General features: G+C 47.8%; 1 long non-coding RNA gene across 1 annotated transcript; it reads left to right on the forward strand.

Annotated features, from left to right (window-relative positions):
• Window positions 1–7,287: 7,287 nt before the first annotated feature.
• On the forward strand, window positions 7,288–9,049 carry LOC144892516 (uncharacterized). Its single transcript, XR_013623718.1, has 2 exons — window positions 7,288–7,496; window positions 8,400–9,049. It is a non-coding gene; the product is annotated as an uncharacterized LOC144892516 (long non-coding RNA).
• Window positions 9,050–9,484: the final 435 nt, after the last annotated feature.

Consider the following 9,484-nt stretch of genomic DNA (forward strand, 5'->3'; position numbering starts at 1 on the left):
CTATCAAAAGCAAAATCCGAGGTAAAGATGAAAAGGTTGTTGAGCTGAAGACAACACGAGACTTGATGGGCAGATTGGTCTATCTTGCTTGTACCAGAAATATTGAGCTTGAAAAGGTGTTTCCTTTTCCACTTACCCCGGTCCCCCTCTCCATGGCCAGCATTTTTGGCACAGTGAAGAAGACACCTAAGTACAAACTCTCCAAGCACCTTGAAGATTTGATTACACACACAGAGCCGACAGTGGTTAATACATTTCTTTATGATGCCATGTTTATAATCCAGTCATTGCCCACCAACTTGCCACATAATTTTGGGAAAGTAGCAGAGCTGGTTCTGAAGATTATATGCAGTACACAAGCAGATGAAATACACTTTGTCTGTGACAGTTATGTGAAAAGCATAAAGAATGCTGAGCAACAGGCAAGAGGTGCAAATGATGGATCATTTAACATCACTGGTGCAGATCAGTTAAGTCCTAAAGATTTCAGATCTACCTTGAGATCACCAAATTTCAAAACAGTACTTATCAAGTTCTTCATGGAGGAGTGGAAACTTAACAATTATGCAGCTATCTTAAAACAAAAAAAGTTGTTGTTGCACATGAAAATCAGTGTCTTCAGTATACATCTACGCTAACAGGAAATGTAGAACACAATGAGGTACCAGACTACATATGCTCACATGTGGAGGCAGATACTAGCCTGGTGTACCATCTCAGCATAGTGTCAGAAGCATCACCAGGACAGAATGTCGTTGTTCGTGCAACAGGCACTGATATCATGGTTATCCTCCTCTATCATGCCAGACAACTAAAGGTCAATGTGTGGATGGACCTTGGACATTCTGGTGATAACACTAGAAGGTACGCCCATATCACTGCACTAGCAAACCACATTGGTCCAGTACTTTGCAAGGCATTGCCAGGATATCATGCTTGACAGGATGTGATTACACATCACCCTTCTTTAGGAAGGGAAAGGTGAATCCACTGAAGAAAGCTGAAAAGAGTCCTCTCCATCTTGAAGGCTTAGGCAGTCTCGGAGAGAACACCACCTTTGTTGATGATGACAGCCTTGTTGAACAATATGTCTGTTCACTCTATGGTCAGGGAACATTATTATCTGTGAATGAGGCAAGGTTGAGAATTTTCCTGCAGAAATACAAACCGACCAATCCAGACAGTCCATTGGAGAAAATATAAGGAATTGATGCAGGCATGCTTCCACCCTGCAAAGATGTTCTGGTACAAAAATTGGCACGGTGCAACTATGTGGCATATCTCTGGAAACATGCACATCTAAGAGATCCACGAGAGAATATTCAACCCACAGAACATGGCTGGAAGGAGGTTAATGGACTCTCCCTACCAGTATGGTTTACTGGCAGTCAAATGCCAACTATACTTTCTGAGACCATTGAACCAGAAGATATTGCAGATGGAGATGAGGATGGTGAAGACAATGACAGTATTACTGATGCTGATTCAGATGATAACGATGACAGTGACGATGAAGATGGAAATGACGGATTTTGACCAAATACGGTCAACATTTTGGTAAAAAGAGGCCAACGTGGCAAAAGCGTGTCATGTATTATTAAAATGTCTGTATCTTCCCTAAAAGTTAATCATTTTCAAATCTGATTTCACATTTGCAATCTCCATGATGTAAGGTATTTTTTGATATATAATATAAGGAATTAATAGATGTTTATATTTTTCCTACGGGTCATAAACATAATTAATTTTCAGAAAAATATGAAAAAAATCAATTTTTACTCCAAAATTAACAATATCACAAAAACGACATCAGCTATCTCCGTTTTGACTTCAAATCTGTATTCTATATGTAAAGCGCTTTCATTTGATACATTACACAATAATTTTGGGTAAATATTATATTTTTCAGAAAGAAAAGCGGATTTTGGCCAAATATGGTCAAAATTTGGGTCAAAAAAAGCCAAAATGTCAATTTTGTCTTATTTGGGGTTAATAAGACTGCTTTTTTGGAATCAGCACCTTTTTGTGCATAGAAAATGGTTGTCAAACCATATTTACCTAAAATTCTGATTAAAGCCATCTATCTCTAAGAATACTTCTCTTGTAACTAGAGATTGTGCCTTGTCATTCTGGCGATAATAGCAAACGGTCATTATTGCCACTCTTGTCCCTTCTGATTTCAACACGATCATGAATGGCCGTGTTTGGGAGATCTTTCTGGTGATCGTGAGGAAAAGCTGTGGTTTTCCAAGTACGAATGAGCGTTGCTTGCTCACTGCAGCGTGACGAGGCCAGGAGCGAACGGAATCACAAGGAGGCTTCATCGTGAGCGATCGCGTTCTGAGACTTGCTGTTGGCTATGAGCTGGAAGAGATGTGGACGGAGTGTTGCAGTTTTACTGGTGCGGCTGGACGAGCAAGCTGCACGCCTGCTGTTCAGGAAGCACAGTGAGGCCTGCTACACAGGAACGGGTGGTTCCCGCCAACGACCGATCGGTCCCCGCCAACGCCCAGGACAACATGAGATGAGACGAGACCACACAATTTGAGTTAAGTCCACCACATAAATCCAACACAATTATTTTCCAGTTTATTTTATCCTTCGTCTGTGTTTGTAACTGTTTGTGGGGATGTCCCGTTTTGGAGTTTTAGTTTTATCGTGTTTTTCTTTGTAACCGGCATCTCATTAATAAAGCCGGCATTTTTGTACATTTTAATCTCGCCTCGGTTTGAGTTTATTTATTGCAGGTTTGAGGACTGCCAGTGGGATCCATGCAGGTAAGTGCTCTTCAGCATCCTCCTCCTCCTCCCTTCAACCCCCTTGCCCCCCCCCCCCCCCCCCCCGTGTGTATCAACTTTGCCACCTATTGAACTGAATGCTTTGAAGTAACAGCTTGTTTGGCTATCCATTCCTTGCAAAGATTTTAATCGACAGGAACGTGACAATATATATATATATATATATATATATATATATATATATATATATATATATATATATATATATATATATATATATATATATATATATATATATTGTTGCGAATATGGAATTTGGCCTCCATATCCGCTTGTAAATATTCCCCTATTTCCCCAATACTCCCCAACTATCCCCAATCCCCCATTCCCTAGTCCCATTGTCTGTAAATAACAATCAGTAGAGCCGACCTTCCCCTTATTCCCCCATTAAATGTCGTGCCCAGGTCCACCGCACCACACGTAGACAACTTTCGGACATCTTCCTAGTTATTCTTAGTCTATGTCAGTTAAGGCCTCGTTTCCATTAATTATGACTCTTCGTTGCACCAGAATGTGATTATATGGCACCAGTAGTGAGTTTAGCACCTTTCCCATACCTCCTCCCATCTTCTTCCCCGTCTACAACAACAGAGGGGCACGGCGCTGCGCGGGGGGGAGTGTGCGTCCTCCCACCGGCTCGGTTCGCCGCCATCGACAATGCGCTCCAGACGATGCGCTCCAGACCATGCGCTCCACGGGGTTACCACGAAGGGGCTCCTTGTCAGCTCCTCGTCAAGGGCGGAGCCTGGTAAACCCCCCGCACGCACCCAATGAGAAGCAACGTGCCGATTCCACGAGGCGGAGCTAACGAGCCGAGGGCATGTCACTCCCCGCCGGATATACGCGGCCACGCGCCGGATGTGACGTGAGATGCGCCCCCAGCTGGAGAAAGACGGACCTGCGAGCGCTGAAACAGATGCGCCTGAGTTTGGAGAGGCCTGAGAAAGACCCGCCTGAGAAAGAACGTCACCTCTGAGCGCTGCGACGAGACCTCCCCGCGTCTCTGGACCGAACCGTGTTGACCCTGCTTTGAGCCAAGAGTGCACCTTGAGCCATCGCTATCTGCCTTTCCTAGCCATCAAACCCCGTGTGAGTCAGCCGTTGTCCCGTTTACCTGTCGTCTGTCCGGGAATAATATAAGATTGTGTCTAAGTGCTTGTCTTTCTATGTTGTACCTCTCGTCCCTGTAATCTGACCTTCCGTAACGAATATAATCTCCTCCGGAGGTCTTGAGAACCGTATCCCTGGTGTCGTCATTTTATAACCCAGCCGGGTGTCTTCTTTTCCTTATTGAGCCAGCGTGGCGCGGCTTCGTCAACGTTCGAGTACAATCGGGTAATTTGTGCGGACACGACGGCCATTCCGCTCGGCCCACCTTAACATCAAAGTCGTGTCTGTAACAATTGGTGTCAGGAGTGGGATTCGAACCTGGGACTAAATTTATTTAGCCCAAATTTTGGAACACCAATTGTACTATTAGAGTAACAATTGGTGTCGAGGAGTGAGATTCGGACCCGGGACTAAATTAGTTAGGCCCAAATTTTGGGAGGGAAAATCGAGTCGGAGCGCGTACGGCGCTCGACCGAATCGATTCGGAGCACGGTCCCGCGGTTACTGCGCTCGCCGAAATTATAACGAAAAAAAAAAAATTTGGATTTGTTTTACGAAACTCGAATTTTGCAAGTCGCGCTATGGCGGATCAAGACGGCTGGGGTCCGGTAGGGGAGAGTGAAGCAGGAGTGTGCGCGAGAAAGGTGTGTGACGGACAGGTGCATGAGGAAAGAGTGCGCTGTCAGAAGTAAGGAAGAGTGTCCACCTGTGGTGAGTGTTACAGAGGGTGTAACGGGAGAGTGTGCGCGAGAAAGGTGTGTGACGGACAGGTGCATGAGGAAAGAGTGCGCTGTCAAGAGTAAGGGTGAGTGCTCTGTCAGGAATGGAGGTGAAAGTAGTGAGAGTGACATGGAGCGTGAGTTAGTTGTGACAGGTGAGCGAGGATGTACACCTGGGATGGAAGGATGCACACCTGGAATGGTAGAGCGTGAGTGGGAATGCACGCTGGAGTTGGTGGTGAGGCACGTGGTTGGGTGTGCGAATGAGAGCACACCTGTGATTGTCACAGAGGAGGTGACCGAGGAGGGGGTGCGAAGCGGTGTATTGGTGAGGTGTGCGACCAACGAATGTGTGCCAAAATGTTCGGTGGTCAGGTGTGTGACCAAGGCTGTGAGTGGAATGAGAGTACCGAGGTGTGTAAGGAAAGGTACGAGGAGCATGGAGACGGCTGGATGTGTGAGCATGGAACGGGCTGCGGGGTGTAAGAATCCAGGTGAAGCATCGACGGTAACCAGGTTAGAGGTTAGGTCGACTTTTAGCCGAAGCGGGCCCTCGGTGCGTGCCGGGCCTCGCTTTGAACGGCCGCGTCCGTGCTCCACTAGGTGGAGCGGGCAGCTGGATAGGAAGGGTCGTCATGGCGACCACGTTTTGTTGAGACGCGCCGGCAGGTCGAGATCGGGACATTGGATGGCTCCACGCCGAGGTGGTGCGTGGGATCTCGGCCCGGGTAAGCCCCCGTCCCTGCCCCGAATGCCGGACGCATCCAGCCGCCGGCACAAAACAACCAGCATTCATGGCTTGGCTGTACGAAGCCGGGCTGTAGATGTGAATTGGCGCACCGAGAGTACCTAATAAGTATACGGGTGATGGTGATAGTGATAGTAGTGATTTGATACAAAATTTAGAAAAGTGAATAGAATTGGCACTAAATGGAAAATTTTTGATTGTTGGATTTGGACGAACAAAATTTATAGTGAGAGACCCCCGATGTGGTGGGATGGCAAATCCACCATCCCTCACAGTGGGGCAAATGCGCAATAGATTATGGGGTGTATGGCAGTGAAAACTAGCCCGGGTGGGTTAGGTTATATTGTAGGGATCTAGAAAGATGACATTAGGTGACGTTAAGGTTAGTTAGTGACTGATACCTGTAGTGGGGACGCAGGTAGATTAGTGTGGATGATAATGACGTGGGAGCGCAATAGTTTAAAGGGACGACTGGGAAGCGCAAGTTTCAGAAGGGAGTAGTTAGCTGAGATGATGCCGTGTGTGTGAGGATGAAACAGGTGTGATTGCACAGGTGTGCAACTGGACAGGTGTGTGGAGCAGTGTATGAGTAGTGAGTGTTGTGGATCAGCGCGAATGCGCTTGGGGAGAGAAGGGTGCAGGTGGCACCAGGTGTGAGAGCACAGGTGTGCAGGTACAGGTGTGTGGAGAGAGTTGGAGTAAGTGGTACGGAGTGGTGTGCATGGTGCGAAGGTGTGGATGGGGGAAGAGTGGACCCCTATCACGGATACCCGGGGCGGGTAGTGTAAGTGTTAGGTAGAGGGTACAGGTAAATTGTGGATATTGGCACTTGTGGTGCGGTTGCAGAATGGTGTTGTGAATGGGTGCATTAGTGTTGTGGAAATGGCTGGGCGTGTAGCCTGTTAGTGCGTGTAGTTGGTTGGGCACTCCACCACTGTGAGGATGTCGGCCAGGTGAGGCCGCAGGTGGGCTCTGGGAGCCGGTAGAGTTGTGGATGGGGCCCGAGGATCCGGAGGACGGACCCGGGTAGCCCAGTGCCAGAGAGGGCACCGAGTGGGGAGAGTGCCAGAGGGCCTTCCCCAGGTAGTTAGGTTAGGGCAAGGAGCAGGTAAGCTCGGAGGCAACTGCAGTGGTGGAGGTGTGCAGGTGGGTAGACCCACTGGGAGAGGTACACGCCACAGCCCAGAAATTGTGCGAGGGCACCGGGAGATGAATCGGGGGAGTGAGACCCCAAATTGAAGAGCACCACAGTTTGGCCAATGGGAATTGGTTTTTAGAACCCATAGTGTAAGAGGGCCAATGGTTTGGCCGGAGGAAGACCCCGGGTAGTGTAAAGTTGTTAAAGTCATTTAGGAAATAGTTAGGATTGATGAACCTGTCGCACCATACGCAGCCACTTACCTGTGGTGATGATGATGACTCCACACCTGTGTTTTCTTTGTTTTGTTGCAGAAAATGAAATTGCTGTGTGGATTTGTGAGACGCATCACGACGTGGATGAGACATTGGGGTGATTCCATCTCTCCCTCCCTAGGAGGGACTGATGATGAATTGGTAATGGCAAATTTTGATGTTGAGTTGGAGATGGCAAATTATGATGAGAGTTGAAAATGGCAAATTTGATTGGTTAGGAGGGAGAGAAGACGAATTTGGTTTATGGGAGGAACGGGGAAGACAGTAGGGATGTTTGTTGATTTGTAAAGTAGATGTTTATGGGTAGTGTTGTGTTTTGTGGATACAGTAAGGGGTAAGGGAGGGGCCATGTAGGTTACCTGGTGGGGGGGGGGCGTACGATAGGAACGTACCTGTCTCACCTGGTTCCCATGTGCCCCCAGTGTGCATTACCTTATATTGCGTGCACTTTTGCGCCCTTACAAACTTACTCACTTGTCTGCTTCTTTTGTCTCCCACCTCCGAGGATCTGGCTTTGGGGTAGAGAGAGAGGAGAGAGAGGTGCTGGCTGCGCAGTTGTGGGCCTGCACTTTCGCTGTTTGCTGCCGGGATCAATACACCATATGGACCGCAATGTTTGTGGCCACCCACAATGGACCGCAGTTCGTTTGCGGCCAAGCACCACCCGGGGATGGACCTATGGGTCAACGTGGCACCTATGCCATACAGGTGAACCACTTTTAGTTAACACCAAGTGCACCACAAGAAGAGCAAGAGACACCTGCAGGGTTAGGGGTTGTCGAATTTATTTTTATTCCAATGAACAATGGTGACTGCACCGATTGGTGGTGGGGTGGTGCTTTTGATGCTCGGGAAGGGTGCTCTGCACGTTATTAAAGGCCGTCGGCCACAGAGCACTCGTGGGTTGGTGTATCGATGTTGGCAAGCACGCTCTCTCTATGCATAACATCTGCATGTGTTCCTCCAAAAACAGGTCCTGGATCGTAGTGTAAATAGCAGCGTAGTCTTGTAAATAATGCTCCCTACCGGCTGTATGTGTAGTTTGAGAATTCTTTCCGGATTCGGTTATCCTGTGGGTGTGTTTCTGTGAGGAGAAGGGTGCAACGTCGCAGGGGGACATATTTACTCATTTGTGAACATCTGTAAAACTGTCGCACTCAGGGTAGAGTTAATAGTAGAGGGACTACATCTGAGTGCCACACTAAACTAGGTAAAAATTTATCGGGTCGGGACGCCCCGAGGGTAGAGAAGGGTGCAATGTTGCGAATATGGAATTTGGCCTCCATATCCGCTTGTAAATATTCCCCTATTTCCCCAATACTCCCCAACTATCCCCAATCCCCCATTCCCTAGTCCCATTGTCTGTAAATAACAATCAGTAGAGCCGACCTTCCCCTTATTCCCCCATTAAATGTCGTGCCCAGGTCCACCGCACCACACGTAGACAACTTTCGGACATCTTCCTAGTTATTCTTAGTCTATGTCAGTTAAGGCCTCGTTTCCATTAATTATGACTCTTCGTTGCACCAGAATGTGATTATATGGCACCAGTAGTGAGTTTAGGACCTTTCCCATACCTCCTCCCATCTTCTTCCCCGTCTACAACAACAGAGGGGCACGGCGCTGCGCGGGGGGGAGTGTGCGTCCTCCCACCGGCTCGGTTCGCCGCCATCGACAATGCGCTCCAGACGATGCGCTCCAGACCATGCGCTCCACGGGGTTACCACGAAGGGGCTCCTTGTCAGCTCCTCGTCAAGGGCGGAGCCTGGTAAACCCCCCGCACGCACCCAATGAGAAGCAACGTGCCGATTCCACGAGGCGGAGCTAACGAGCCGAGGGCGTGTCACTCCCCGCCGGATATACGCGGCCACGCGCCGGATGTGACGTGAGATGCGCCCCCAGCTGGAGAAAGACGGACCTGCGAGCGCTGAAACAGATGCGCCTGAGTTTGGAGAGGCCTGAGAAAGACCCGCCTGAGAAAGAACGTCACCTCTGAGCGCTGCGACGAGACCTCCCCGCGTCTCTGGACCGAACCGTGTTGACCCTGCTTTGAGCCAAGAGTGCACCTTGAGCCATCGCTATCTGCCTTTCCTAGCCATCAAACCCCGTGTGAGTCAGCCGTTGTCCCGTTTACCTGTCGTCTGTCCGGGAATAATATAAGATTGTGTCTAAGTGCTTGTCTTTCTATGTTGTACCTCTCGTCCCTGTAATCTGACCTTCCGTAACGAATATAATCTCCTCCGGAGGTCTTGAGAACCGTATCCCTGGTGTCGTCATTTTATAACCCAGCCGGGTGTCTTCTTTTCCTTATTGAGCCAGCGTGGCGCGGCTTCGTCAACGTTCGAGTACAATCGGGTAATTTGTGCGGACACGACGGCCATTCCGCTCGGCCCACCTTAACATCAAAGTCGTGTCTGTAACAATATATATATATATATATATATATATATATATGCACAGTATATATATATATATATATATATATACACAGTGTATATATATATATATATATATATATATATATATATATATATATATATATATATATATATATATATACATGTCAAGTAGTAGATTTGTTATTGCCTAAAGTTCAGTTATAGACGTTGGTTGCTAATGTGTCATGATTTAAATGTTGTCTAAAAATGCTATTTTCATAAAGTTAACAAAGGGTTTTTGCTTCGTTTTAGTTTTGC

Source organism: Myxine glutinosa, chromosome 6 (genome assembly GCF_964187855.1).
Source record: "Myxine glutinosa chromosome 6, kmMyxGlut1.1, whole genome shotgun sequence".
NCBI classification, from domain to species: Eukaryota; Metazoa; Chordata; class Myxini; order Myxiniformes; family Myxinidae; genus Myxine; species Myxine glutinosa.